Raw genomic sequence first — 16078 nt, forward strand, 5'->3', positions numbered from 1 at the left:
GTTACTGTTTAAAAGTGAAAGATGAGAACTAACGTTGGCTAGATAGCTAACCAACTTGCGAGGACATCTAGATAGCTATATTTAGCCAAGAACGGTTTTTCATATTACGGATGAAGTCATCATGTGTAAATTGCTGACGTAAAAAACATGCGTGTAATCAGAGCACAAAACAAATATGCACAAATAAAGCTAGCGAACATCCTTGGCTGCTGATAGCCAGTTAGCTAGCTAGGTAACGTTAGCCAACGGTAAGACTGTAACTTAAGCGAACGCGTATGGCCAGTTCACGCACCACAATATACTGTGTCCTTGCCTTGTCACATCTAAATAATGTCTTGAATTATTATTTTTGGTGGAACCGCTCTGCCGCATCCACAATAATATCTATCTTCCTGGACCTTCTCTCCACCTTGGCAGCGCCCTTAATTACCACAGCTAGAAAGGCCACAAAGTCCACCTTCTCTCCACCTTGGCAGTGCCCTTAATTACCACAGCTAGAAAGGCCACAAAGTCCACCTTCTCTCCACCTTGGCAGCGCCCTTAATTACCACAGCTAGAAAGGCCACAAAGTCCACCTTCTCTCCACCTTGGCAGTGCCCTTAATTACCACAGCTAGAAAGGCCACAAAGTCCACCTTTTTAACATTTAAAATATATCGGTCCTGCTGGTGAAAGGCAACCATTCAAACCCTCAACCCCTTAATGGCGCCGGAGAAGAAGGCTGACGTTTTACGTGTCCCTAACCAATTGTGTTTTTTGTTCGTTTATTTGCATTGTTTGTAACTTATTTTGCACATAATGTAATGTTACCGTCTCTTATGACCGAAAATAACTTTGGTCATCCGGGACTGCGATTACTCACCCTGGACTGGCAAAATACTTTTTTCCCCTTTAATGAGGCTGACGAGCCCGAAGTGAATGATATTCTGCTTTCTCGGGAACTGGCCCAAATCCCCGTGATTTGCATGAAGAGGAGGCAGAGAAATGGTCCGGAGGGCGGGGCTGCCTTCTGAGAAATCGTAGGTGGATCAAATAAACCCCCACTTCCTTCCATTCTGCTTTGGAGAATATAATTGACGCAGAAGATTAAACTACCAACGGGACATTCAAAACTATAATATCTTATGCTTCACGGAGTCGTGGCTGAACATCGACAATATCAACATACAGCTGGCTGGTTATACGCTGTACCGGCAGGATAGTACAGCATCTGGTAAGACAAGGGGCGGCGGACTATGTATTTTTGTAAATAACAGCCTGAAGTATTTGATACACTGCCGATTTTGCAGGTTTTCCTACTTACAAAGCATGTAGAGGTCTGTATTTTTTTTAATCATAGGTACACTTCAACTGTGAGAGACGGAATCTAAAACAAAAATCCAGAAAATCACATTGTATGATTTTTAAGTAATTAATTAGCATTTTATTGCATGACATAAGTATTTGATCACCTACCAACCAGTAAGAATTTCGGCTCTCACAGACCTGTTAGAACCTCCTGTTCTCCACTCATTACCTGTATTAACTGCACATGTTTGAACTCGTTACCTGTATAAAAGACATCTGTCCACACACTCAATCAAACAGACTCCAACCTGTCCACAATGGCCAAGACCAGAGAGCTGTGTAAGGATGTCAGGGATAAAAGTGATTATCGACATATTTCTAAACATGCCTAGCTAAAATATTAGAATCCACGATGCATTCTCAGCTGAGATCTTTTTTATCTTTGAAATGTATTGTAAATTACATCAGTCTGATTTTAGACCAGGTCATAGCACTATCTCTGCTGCATCCCTAGTTATAAATGATGTGAACTGTATGGATAAAAGGTAACATTGTGCTGCCTTCTTCATTGACTGGTCAAAGGCTTTCAATACTGTTGATCACTCACTGCTAATTCAGAAGCTTCTGTCACACCCTGATCTGTTTCACCTGTCTTTGTGCTTGTCTCCACACCACTTCAGGTGTCGCCCACCTTCCCCATTATCCCCTGTGCATTTATACCTGTGTTCTCTGTTTGTCTGTTGCCAGTTCGTTTTCCCCCTGCCTGTTTCTTGCTCCTGTTTTCTAGCCCTCCCCAGTTTTGACCTTGCCTTGTTTTGACCTTGCCCTGAGGCTGCCTGCCGTTTTGTACCTTACCCCACTTTACTGGATTTACTGACCCCTGCCTGCCCTGACCCTGAGACTGCCTGCTGTTCTGGACCTTACCCCACCTTTATGGATTACTGACCCTGCCTGCCCTGACCCTGAGACTGCCTGCTGTTCTGGACCCTTACACAACCTCTCTGGATTACTGACCCATGCCTGCATTTGACCTGTGGTTTGCCTGCCCCTGTTTTGGAAATAAACGTTAGTTTCTTCGACACTGGGTCATACCTGCAACCTGATGCTTTCCTCAATAGCCCTTATGCACATTCCATGATCGAACGTTCTAAACACACTTCCTATCGGTTTGGAAATTTCTGGTCAGTCTAGTTGTTATCGACGATGGAGCGTTACTACCACTATGTCGCAGTTTTTTACTAGGTGTCTTCAGGACTTGCCTGAAATGAAAATGAATGATGTACATCGAATTGTTAAATCAGCCTCCGAGCAAGAATGAAAAGGGGTTCAAGAACAGTGGCAGAAAGCTGATTTGTCCAAGATGGAATCGGACGTTGTCTTTGTCTTATCCCGTGTAAAAAAAAAAATATATATATATATATTTTAATCTCACTTTCTATCTATGAACTAAATATACTTTCCTGCAACCTGTCTCACCCAATGTGGTACAGATCTGCTATTTTCATTCCTTATAACTGGAACCTCCATCAGGAGCTAGCCAGCTAACTAGCTTGTAGCCAGTTAGCCAGAGCAAATCGGACTGCTTTTCTCTACCACATCTCCGGATTCCTGACGCAAGCTCTGGACCATTACACTGAATCATCGCAGCTAGCTAGCTGCAATCGAGTGGCTACTGTTAGCTAACACCTCTGTCCTGAAGCAAGCACAAGCTAGCCTCGAGCTAGGCCCATATACCTGCTAACTTCTTGGGCTACAATACCCCTTTATTGTCGACACGGTGCCCCGTTGATCCATCACGAATGGTCTACCCACGTAATCGTCGGATGTGGTTTCAACAGGCTTTTCCGTTGCGATGTCGCCGAAGACCCATCCACTAGCCCCGGCCCGCTAGCTTTCTGAATACTGTAGTAGTAGCGTAGTAGCGACTACCGAACAGCTCCCTGAATCACCTATTGCTGCTCATTGGACCCTATGATCACTCGGCTACACAGCTGATGCTGGACTATTCAATAACGCGGTACCTCTTTTTGTTTATCTGTCGCCCCAGTCCCGAACTCAGGCCCTGTATGTACCTAACTGACCCTCTCTGCCCATTCATCGCCATATCCGTTGTTGTCTTAGCTCTCCCGATCAAAACCCGTGATTGCTTTATGCCTCTCTCTAATGTCAAAATGCCTTGTCTACTGCTGTCTCGGTTAGTACTTATTGTTTTATTTCACTGTAGAGTCCCCAGTCCCGCTCATCATGCCTTAGCTTTTGTCCCACCCCCCACACATGCGGAGACCTCACCTGGCTTAACTGGTGCCTCCAGAGATGCAATCTCTTTCATCATCACTCAAAGTGATGAAATTGGTGAAGTAGAGGTTAACCAAGGCCCTAGAGCCCCCACTACCACACCTATCCCACAGGCACGCTCATTTGTTGATTTCTGTAACCGTAAAAGCCTTGGTTTCATGCATGTTAACATCAGAAGCCTCCTCCCTAAGTTTGTTTTATTCACTGCTTTAGCACACTCCGCCAACCATGATGTCCTAGCCGCGTCTGAATCCTGGCTTAGGAAGGCCACCAAAAATTCTGAAATTTCCATCCCCAACTACAAAAAGGCTATCTTTTTCATAAAGAAATTTGCATCCCGTAGCACAAATTCCCCAAAGTTTTGGGACACTTTAAAGTCCATGGAGAATAAGAGCATCTCGTCCCAGCTGCCCACTGCACTGAGGCTAGGAAGCACTGTCACCACCAATAAATCTACGATAATCGAAAATGTCAATAAGCATTTTTCTACAGCTGGCCATGCTTTCCACCTGGCTACCCCTAACCCAGCCAACAGCTCTGCACCCCCCGCAGCAACTTGCCCAAGCCACCCCCACTTATCCTTCACCCAAATCCAGATAGCTGATGTTCTGAAAGAGCTGCAAATCTGAACCCAATAAATCAGCCGGGCTAGACAATCTGGACCCTCTCTTTCTAAAATTATCTGCCACAATTGTTGCATTACTAGCCTGTTCAACCTCTTCGTATCGTCAAAGATCCCTAAAGATTGGAAAGCTGCCGCGGTCGTCCCCCTCTTCAAAGGGGGAGACACTCTAGACCCAAACTGCTACAGACCCATATCTATCCTGCCCTGCCTTTCTAAAGTCTTCTAAAGCCAAGGTAACAAAATTCCACCGAACCTTCTCCGCTATGCAATCTGGTTTCCGAGCTGCTCATGGGTGCACCTCAGCCACGCTCAAGGTCCTAAACAATATCATAACCGCCATCGGAAAAAGACAGTACTATGCAGCCGTCAAAATCGACCTGGCCAAGGCTTTCGACTCTGTCAATCACCGCATTCTTATCGGCAGACTCAATAGCCTTGCTTTCTCAAATGAATGACTGCCTCGCCTGGTTTACCAACTACTTCTCAGATAGAATTCAGTGTGTCAAATCGGAGGGCCTGTTGTCCGGACCTCTGGTAGTCCCTATGGGGGTACCCCAGGGTTCAATTCTCAGGCCAACTCTTTTATCTGTAGATATCAATGATGTCGCTCTTGCTGCTGGTGATTCTCTGATCCACCTCAACCTAGACTACACCATTCTGTATACTCCTGGCCCATCTATGGACGCTGTGTTAACAAACCTCCAAACGAGCTTCAATGCCATACAACACTCCTTCCGTGGCCTCCAACTGCTCTTAAATGCTAGTAAAACTAGATGCATGCTCTTAAACCGACCGCTGTCCGCACCCGCCCGCCCGACTAGCATCACTACTCCAGACGGTTCTGACATACAGTTGAAGTCAGAAGTTTACATACAACTTAGACAAATATATTTAAATTCAGTTTTTCACAATTCCTGACATTTAATCCTAGAAAGAATTCCCGGTCTTAGGTCAGTTAGGATCACCACTTTATTTTAAGAATGTGAAATGTCAGAATAATAGTAGAGAGAATTATTTATTTCAGCTTTTATTTCTTTCATCACATTCCCAGTGGGTCAGAAGTTTACATACACTCAATTAGTATTTGGTAGCATTGCTTTTAAATTGTTTAACTTGGGTCAAACATTTGGTGTAGCCTTCCACAAGCTTCCCACAATAAGTCGGGTGAATTTTGGCCCATTCCTTCTGACAGAGCTGGTGTAACGGAGTCAGGTTTGCAGGCCTCCTTGCTCGCACACGCTTTTTCAGTTCTGCCCACAAATTTTCTATAGGATTGAAGTCAGGGCTTTGTGATGGCCACTCCAATACCTTGACTTTGTTGTCCTTAAGCCATTTTGCCACAACTTTGGAAGTATGCTTGGGGTCATTGTCCATTTGGAAGACCCATTTGCGACCAAGCTTTAACTTCCTGACTGATGTCTTGAGATGTTGCTTCAATATATCCACATAATTTTCCCTCCTCATGATGCAATCTATTTTGTGAAGCGCACCAGTCCCTCCTGCAGCAAAGCACCCCCACAACATGATGCTGCTACCCCTGTACTTCACGGTTGGGATGGTGTTCTTCGGCTTGCAACCCTCCCCCTTTTTCCTCCAAACATAACGATGGTCATTATGGCCGAACAGTTCTATTTTTGTTTCATCAGACCAGAGGACATTTCTCCAAAAAGTATGATCTTTGTCCCCATGTGCAGTAGCAAACCGTAGTCTGTCATTATTATGGATGTTTTGGAGCAGTGGCTTCTTCCTTGCTGAGCGACCTTTCAGGTTATGTCGATATAGGACTCGTTTTACTGTGGATATAGATACTGTTTCCTCCAGCAAGGTTCTTTGCTGTTGTTCTGGGATTGATTTTCACTTTTCGCACCAAAGTAGGTTCATCTCTAGGAAACAGAATGTGTCTAGGTTCTTCCTAGGTTTTGGCCTTTCTAGGGAGTTTTTCCTAGCCACCGTGCTTCTACACCTGCATTGCTTGCTGTTTGGGGTTTTAGGCTGGGTTTCTGTTCAGCACTTTGAGATATCAGCTGATGTACGAAGGGCTATATAAATACATTTGATTTGATTTGGTCTCCTTCCTGAGCGGTATGACGGCTGCGTGGTCCCATGGTGTTTATACTTTGGTACTGTTGTTTGTACAGATGAACGTGGTACTTTCAGGCGTTTGGAAATTGCTCCCAAGGATGAACCAGACCTGTAGAGGTCTACATTTTTTTTCTGAGGTCTTGGCTGATTTCTTTTGATTTTCCCAATATGTCAAGGAAAAAGGCACTGAGTTTGAAGCCAGGCCTTGAAATACATCCACAGATGTCATTCAGCATATCAGAAGCTTCTAATGCCATGACATAATTTTCTGGAATTTTCCAAGCTGTTTTAAAGGCACAGTCAACTTAGTGTATGTAAACTTCTGACCCACTGGAATTGTGATGCAGTGAATTATAAGTGAAATAATCTGTCTGTAAACAATTGTTGGAAGAATTACTTGCGTCATGCACAAAGTAGGTGTCCTAACCAACTTGCCAAAACTATAGTTTGTCAGGGATAGGTGGGACGGTAGCGTCCCACCTGGCCAACATCCAGTGAAAATGCAGAGCGCCAAATTCAAATAAATTACTTCTTTTTTTTTTTACTTTCATGAATTCACACATGCAATACACCAAATTTAAGCTACACTTGTCGTGAATCCAGCCAACGTGTCAGATTTCAAAAAGGCTTTACGGCGAAAGCAAACAATGCTATTATCTGAGGACAGCACCCCAGAAAACAAACACAGACAATCATATTTCAACTCTGCAGACGCAACACAAAACGCAGAAATAAAAATATAATTAATGCCTTACCTTTGACGAGCTTCTTCTGTTGGCACTCCAATATGTCCCATAAACATCACAAATGGTCCTTTTGTTCGATTAATTCCATCGATATATATCCAAAATGTCCATTTATTTGGCATCGTTTGATCCAGAAAAACACTGGTTCCAACTCACGCAACATGACTACAAAATATCTCATAAGTTACCTGTAATCTTTGTCCAAACATTTCAAACAACTTTCCTAATACAACGTTAGGTAGTTTTTTACGTAAATAAGATCAAATTTAAGACGGGATAAACTGTGTTCAATACCGGAGGAAAACAAAGTGGAGCTAGCTTTCAGGTCACGCACCTCTAACAAAGAGTTCACTTCCCTCTACCCTCGTTCTGAACAGTGCTACTTCTTCATTTCTCAAATGAAAAACCTCAACCAATTGCTAAAGACTGTTGACATCCAGTGGAAGCGATAGGAACTGCAAGCAAGTCCCTTAGAAATCTGGAATCCCAATGAAAAATGGAGTGACCTCAAAAAAATAAATTCTGAATGGTTTGTCCTCTGGGTTTTGCCTGCCAAATAAGTTATGTTATACACAGACATGATTCAAACAGTTTTAGAAACTTCAGAGTGTTTTCTATTCAAATATACTAATAATATGCATATCTTAGCTTCTGGGCCTGAGTAGCGGTCAGTTTACTTTGCTTTTCATCCGGATGTGAAAATACTGCCCCCTGTCACCAAGAAGTTTAAACAAGATATTTGTTGAAAAACGAGTTTTAATGACACCAACCTAAATGTATGTAAACTTCCGACTTGAACTGTAGGTGTTTGGTTAGACTTTAAACTCTCTTTCCAGACACACATTAAGCATCTCCAATCCAAAATGAAATCTATAATCGGCTTCCTATTTCGCAAAAAAGCATCCTTCACTCATGTTGTCAAACATACCCTCGTAAAACTGACTATCCTACCGATCCTTGTCTTCGGCGATGTCAATTACAAAATAGCCTCCAACATTCTACTCAGCAAATTGGATGTAATCTATCACAGTGCCATCCGTTTTGTCACCAAATATCCATATACTACCCACCACTGCGACCTGTATGCTCTCGTTGGCTGGCCCTCACTTCATATTCATCGCCAAACCCACTTGTTCATCTATAAACCAACTCCTCCTTTGGCCGACTTTCCTTCCAGTTCTCTGCTGCCAATGACTGGAACAAATTGCAAAAATCACTGAAGCTGGAGACTCATATCTCCCTCACTAACTTTAAGCATCAGCTGTCAGAGCAGCTTAACGATCACTGCACCCATCTGTAAATAGCCCATCTGTAAATAGCCCACCCAACTACCACATCCCCATATTGTTATTTATTTTTGCACCCCAGTATCTCTACTTGCACATCATCATCTGCTCATCTATCACTCCAGTGTTAATGCTAAACTGTAATTACTTCGCCACCATGGCCTATTTATTGCCTAACCTCCCTACTCTTACTTCATTTGCACACACTGTATATAGACTTTTATATTGTGTTATTGACTGTACGTTTGTTTATTCCATGTGTAACTCTGTGTTGTTGTTTGTGTCAAACTGCTTTGCTTTATCTTGGCCAGGTCGCAGTTGTAAATGAGAACTTGTTCTCAACTGGTCACCTGGTTAAATAAAGGTGAAATAAAAAACTAAAATAAAACAATGGAGGATCTTACTACTGATGAATGTGTGTTTTTGGTGTCTCGAGGTAAATTCAGAAAGCTGATTGAGGATCTTACTACTGATGAATGTGATGTTCTGGTGTCTCGAGGTCAATTCAGAAAGCTGATTGAGGATCGTGTTACTGGTGAATGTGTGGTTCTGGTGTCTCGAGGTCAATTCAGAAAGCTGTTGGAGGAACGTGTTACTGGTGAATGTGTGTTTCTGGTGTCTCGAGGTAAATTCAGAAAGCTGATTGAGGATCGTGTTACTGGTGAATGTGTGTTTCTGGTGTCTCGAGGTAAATTCAGAAAGCTGATTGAGGATCTTACTACTGGTGAATGTGTGTTTCTGGTGTCTCGAGGTCAATTCAGAAAGCTGTTGGAGGATCGTGTTACTGGTGAATGTCTGTTTCTGGTGTCTCGAGGTAAATTCAGAAAGCTGTTGGAGGATCGTGTTACTGATGAATGTGTGTTTCTGGTGTCTCGAGGTAAATTCAGAAAGCTGTTGGAGGAACGTGTTACTGGTGAATGTGTGTTTCTGGTGTCTCGAGGTAAATTCAGAAAGCTGATTGAGGATCTTACTACTGATGAATGTGATGTTCTGGTGTCTCGAGGTAAATTCAGAAAGCTGATTGAGGATCTTACTACTGACGAATGTGATGTTCTGGTGTCTCGAGGTAAATTCAGAAAGCTGATTGAGGATCGTGTTACTGGTGAATGTGTGTTTCTGGTGTCTCGAGGTAAATTCAGAAAGCTGATTGAGGATCGTGTTACTGGTGAATGTGTGGTTCTGGTGTCTCGAGGTCAATTCAGAAAGCTGATTGAGGATCGTGTTACTGGTGAATGTGTTTGTTTTTTGTGACTGTAACGGTATTCGTCGTCTGAAGAGGAGGAATCATCTGACCAAAGCGCAGCATGGTAAGTGTTCATGCTTTCTTTATTAAAACTGAACACTATTAACAAAATAACAAAGGGAATAACCAAAATAGTCCTGAAAGGTGCAGAACACTAAACAGAAATGAACTACCCACAAAAACCCTGTGGGGAAAAAGCTACCTAAGTATGTTTCCCAATCAGAGACAACGATAGACAGCTGTCCCTAATTGAGAACCATACCCTGCCAAAACAAAGAAATACAAAAACATAGAAAAAGGAACATAGAATGCCCACCCAAATCACACCCTGGCCAAACCAACATAGAGACATAACATAGCTCTAAGGGTGTGACAGTGACCGTGTATTTCGTTCTGCTTGCATGTTATATTTATGTTAAAGTCTGTATCATCTGTCATTTCTGTAATTCAGGGCTCATCTGTAAAATAGATCTTGGTCTCAGTATAACTCCCTGATAAAATAAAATATAAAATAATTCACAGATAGAGCCCACTCAGCACAGGCAGTCTAGGACTATTACTATGGGAACAGAGACACCACCACCACCAGGTCCTAGACTATTATTATGGGAACAGAGACACCACCACCACCAGGTCCTAGACTATTACTATGGGAACAGAGACACCACGACCACCAGGTCCTAGACTATTACTATGGGAACAGAGACACCACCACCACCAGGTCCTAGACTATTACTATGGGAACAGAGACACCACCAGATCCTAGACTATTACTATGGGAACAGAGACACCACCAGGTCCTAGACTATTACTATGGGAACAGAGACACCACCACCAGGTCCTAGACTATTACTATGGGAACAGAGACACCACCACCACCAGGTCCTAGACTAATACTATGGGAACAGAGACACCACCACCAGGTCCTAGACTATTACTATGGGAACAGAGACACCACCACCAGGTCCTAGACTATTACTATGGGAACAGAGACACCACCACCACCAGGTCCTAGACTATTACTATGGGAACAGAGACACCACTACCACCAGATCCTAGACTATTACTATGGGGACAGACACCACCACCACCAGGTCCTAGACTACTACTACAATATTCTAATGGATTTCTGCTTGTACACATGATGTTGTACCCATATGATGTTGTACCCATGATGTTGTTTGGATACAGTACTGCTTTGTCCACAAGGTGTCAGTCAGGTGTAGAGCTGATCTATTTGGGGCTCTACTTTTGACCAGGGCCCATAGGGAATCCCATCGACTAAAGACTGTTAGATGTTTTTGTGACCCTTCAGATAAAAACACAACCCAGTCAGTCAGTCATTCATTCAGTCTAGTCAGTCAACCAGTCAGTCAACTAGCCAGTCAATCTGCCAGCCAGATAGTCAGCTAGTCAGTCAGCCAGTAAGTCCACTAGTCAGTCAGCCAACTAGCCAACCAGTCAGTCAGCAGCTAGTAAGCCAGTCAGCCAGTCAGTCAGTCAGCTAGCCATCCAGCCAGCCAGTTAGTCAGCAAGCCAGCCAGTCAGCCAGTCAGCTATCCAGTCAGGCAGCTAGCCAGTCAGCCAGCTAGCCAGTCAGTTATCCATGCACAGGTCAGTGTTTAGCTGTAATGTCTGTAACAGACTGAGACCCTGACCTTGACTAGCAGGGACCTAGCAACATTAGAGACACACTGGGTCTAAAGTAAGGTCACAGTGTCACTCTGGGTTAAATGTAACAGCACAGTGCCTTACTGACCACCTCTATCAGGACCTTAATGGGCTCTGAAGCCTAGTTTTCATGGGAATTTAGGGCCATGTATATTTAGGACCATGTATATTAAGGACCGTGCTAATCCTCATGGATAAACTGATTTAAATAATAACTAAAGAGACACTACATTTGTAATACAGCTCTCTATGTATTATACCTAGACCTTGGTTAAAATACAATTTTAAATATCTCAATTACTTTCACATATGTTCAAAGTCAGTATTCTGATATATTATTTTAAAAGATAAGAGTATTTTAATATTTTAATGTATTTGGAAATACAACTTGAAAAGTATTCGACAGTATTTTCAAATACTTATTTCAAATATTATTTTCAAATACCTGGGTGCATTGAAGTGTATTTGAGTCAGTGTATTTGAAATATAATTTGGCATACTATTTGTCACGTTCGTCATAGTGACGCAGCGGGATATTAATACATTCTTCTTTTAATAAAGAGAGAACACTAAACAAACTAACGTGCCACTATATAGACCTAGTGCTGACATGCAACTACACACAAACAATAACCCACAACACTAAAATGGACATTTGGCAACCTAAATGGTAAACAGCTGCCTCTGATTGGGAACCAATTCAGGCCACCATAGACCTATAATAAACCTAGACTAACAAACACCCCTCGATATACAAAAAAACCCTGGACAGGTAAACAAGCATACCCGTCAGGGCGTGACAGTACCAAAATAAGGAACGATCGATCGTGACGCCACATAGAACAAGTATTGACAGGCAACTACACATAGACAATAATCCACAAAATACCCAAGGAATATGGCTACCTAAATATGGTCCCCAATCAGAGACAACGATAAACAGCTGCCTCTGATTGGGAACCAATCTAGGTAACCATAGACATATAAACACCTAGATATACAACAACCCCTAGACATACAAAACCCCTAGACAATACAAAAACCACCCTCGTCACACCCTGACCTAACCAAAATAATAAAGAAAACAAAGATAACTAAGGTCAGGGCGTGACAACGCTATACACATGGTCTGCGTTTGTGAGGCTGGTTGGACGGACTGACAAATTCTCTAAAATGACATTGGAGGCGGCTTATCGTAGAGACATGAACATTTAATTATCTGGCAACAGCTCTGGTGGACATTCCTGCAGTCTGAATGCCAATTGCACACTCATGTGTGTGGCATTGTGTTGTGTGACAAACGGCACATTTGAGAGTTGCCTTTTATTGTCTCCAGCACATGCTGTTTAATCAGCTTCTTGATATGCCACACCTGTCAGTTGGATGGATTATCTTGGCAAAGCATAAATGCTCACTAACAGATGTAAACAAATTTGTGCCCAAAATTTTAGAGAAATAAGCTTTTTGTGTGTATGGAACATTTCTGTGATCTTTTATTTCAACTCATGAAACGTTGGACCAACACTTTACATGTTGTGTTTATATTTTTGTTCAGTGTGTAAAGTTATATATTGTATATTATATAATGTAAATTTAGGACTTTATACTGTATATTATATAATGGAAAGTTAGGCCCTAATATACTGTATATTATATCTTGTAAAGTTATGCCTTTATACTGTACATTACATAGTGTAAAGTTAGGTCTTTATACTGTATTCTATATAGTGTAAAGTAAGGCCCTGATGTACTGTATATTATATAGTGTAAAGTTAGGTCTTTATAATGTATTCTATATAATGTAAAGTTAGGCCTTTATACTGTTGATTATATAGTGTACAGTAAGGCCCTGATATATCGTATATGATATAGTGTAAAGCAAGGCCCTGATGTACCGTATATTATAAAATTGTAATTTAGGCCTTTATACTGTATATTTTATAGTGTATATACTGTGAATTATATTGTGTAAAGCAAGGCCCTGATATACTGTATACTATAAACCAGTGGTTCGAGCCCTGAATGCTTCTTGACTGAAAGCTGTGGTATATCAGAACGTATACCATGGGAATGACTAAAACATTTATTTTACTTGTCTAATTACATTGGTAACCAGTTTATAATAGCAATAAGGCACCTCTGGGGTTTGTGGTATATGGCCAATATTCCATGGCTAAGTTTTGTATCCAGGCTGTGCGTTGCCTCTTACATATGAGCAGCCCTTGGCCATGGTATATTGGCCATATACCACTTCACCTCGAGCCTTATTAGTTAATTATATAGGGTGCGTTCCAAAATTAACTCTGGCTATCAACTCATATTTCAGAGCACTCTTGTCTGAGTGTGCCAGAGCACAGAATAACTGAGGAATTTTGTAATGCACAACACCTGTTGAATATATATATTTTTTTTAATTTTACCTTTATTTAACTAGGCAAGTCAGTTAAGAACAAATTCTTATTTTCAATGACGGCCTAGGAACAATGGGTTAACTGCCTGTTCAGGGGTAGAACGACAGATTTGTACCTTGTCAGCTCGGGGGTTTGAACTTGCAACCTTCCGGTTACTAGTCCAACGCTCTAACCACTAGGCTACCCTGCCGCCCCATATGACCTGTGTCAGTACATTTTGGAGAAAAAAAACGTAATTAAATTCCTGCCAGCAGCACAATTACAGTCACCAGCGCTCTAGATCACATTAAAAAAAACTGCCTAACCAGCTCTGCTAGGGCGAGTAAAATGGTCAGGTTGAGGTATTCTCGTATTTGTGTCTGGAAGTAGCTAGCCAACTTTAGTCAGTTAGCTTGAGTGCTTGACTGCGGTTGTGAGATCAACCCACCTCATCTGCCAGAGCGAATTTACTAACACACCCATAGTCTTACCTGGCTGCTCCTGAGTGTTCTAGTTCCTGAAACGCTATTGTATGGTTCTGGTCCACACATGCAGTTAGCCTGGATGGGGGGGTTTGTTGTGTGTGTGTGTGTGTGTGTGTGTGTATTGTAGCCTATTGTGGTGTGCTGTGCTGTGCTGTGGTTTTCCCCATTGTGATGTCACTGTAGAATGTTGCGATGCGATGGCCAATGGCCATTGTTGTTCGGAGGGTTCTTTCTGTAGAATGTTGTGTGAAGTGAGCTCCATTGTGATGGTTTTGTAGAACGTTGTGTGAGATCCAACCATTATGACATCATAGTAGAGTAGAATGGTTGTGTGAACTGGGCTGAGTTCTGTTGTCACGTGTCATAGTAGCCTTAGTGCCTATAGTCTATAGCTACTCTGGAAATATCATCAGGGATGTGGTGGTGGAATCATTCATTCATTCATTCATTCCAGAGTTTCCCTGGACTTCTAAGTTGTTGTGTGTATAAATGTGTTGAGTAAGCTAATGCTGCTATTATGGATCCAATAGATGTATCAATTAATCTGTGTTTCAACTTGGCAGTCATAAGGTAAATTGTTAATATTCATCAATGCATGTGATGTCATCTAGTAACATCCCTATGATATACTATAAATACATGGATATTGCATTGATAAATAGACAATAAAACATTCAAGTTAAAATCCAAGTGAAAAACATGACAAAATGTACATTTACATTTGGGGATACTGAAAGAGTTGTGGTGATTAAGTGGCATAAGTAAGTTTTGGGTGAATGTTTATATTGTTCAGTCCTGGCCTTTGGCATGTTTCATGTAAATAACACCACTTGTTTTAATTTTGGTCGTACTGTGGAAGACGTGGCAATATTGATTGTTGAATATAGCTACTCTATCAACGTTTGTCTTATTGATTTGTTAATGATTGATAGTGTATTTAAAACTCAACCCTTATTGATTGATAATGATTGATAGTGTATTTAAAACTCAACCCTTATTGATTGATAATGATCGATAGTGTGTTTATAACACAGCCCTTATTGATTGATAATGATCGATAGTGTGTATAAGACAGAGCTTATTGATTTGTTAATGATTGATAGTGTTTATAACACAGCCCTTATTGATTGATAATGATTGATAGTGTGTATAAGACAGAGCTTATTGATTTGTTAATGATTGATAGTGTTTATAACATAGCCCTTATTGATTGATAATGATCGATAGTGTTTGTACTTTCCTTTAGACTGCTATAGTCTCATTCTTCTGGCCTGGTCCCTGCCAGCTGGTAAGAACTTGGACTCGGCCCCGAGGACAGTCAGACCCGACCCGAATGGACCCAATAATTCATTTTTAAAATGGAAAACCGGACTCGAAAGGACCCTGAGAAAAACCAGATCCGAACCCGAATGGACCCGAAGACAATTCAACCTAGACCCGACCCGTACCCTATTAGGTCGGGTCCAGACCCTGATTAGACCCGAGTGACAAAAAAATAGAGATCAGCCAAGTTGCTCTTCTGGTTAACAAATAGGTCCTTATATGTTGACTAGGACTTCTATAAGTCAATAAATTCATCTTATTAGCTTAAAATAAATATCTTATACAGTCTATGCAGAGCCATGGTCGGGTCCATTTAGGTCCACTCGGGTCTATCAGCTGTAGTTCGATAGACCAGATGACAATCAAACAGAACCCAACCCGGACCTGAGGGACAAATTACAATTTCAGACCCGAAAGCAAATCGTGCCCAGGTCGGGCCTCAGGTATATTGGGTCCACCCAGAACCGTGAAGACCTCTACTTCCCGCCTAGACTTCCCAGAACCACTTAGAGCCCCATCATCTTTCTATTGGCCTCTCTACTTTTCTCTTCTCTTCTCTTCCCTTCTCTACTCTTCTCGCTTTCTTTCAACCTACACATCTGGCCATCACCCACAAGCGGCCATGATTTGCTTACAAAGAGTGTGT

This window comes from Oncorhynchus mykiss, chromosome 4 (genome assembly GCF_057628025.1).
Source record: "Oncorhynchus mykiss isolate SJ-2025 chromosome 4, ASM5762802v1, whole genome shotgun sequence".
NCBI lineage: Eukaryota > Metazoa > Chordata > Actinopteri > Salmoniformes > Salmonidae > Oncorhynchus > Oncorhynchus mykiss.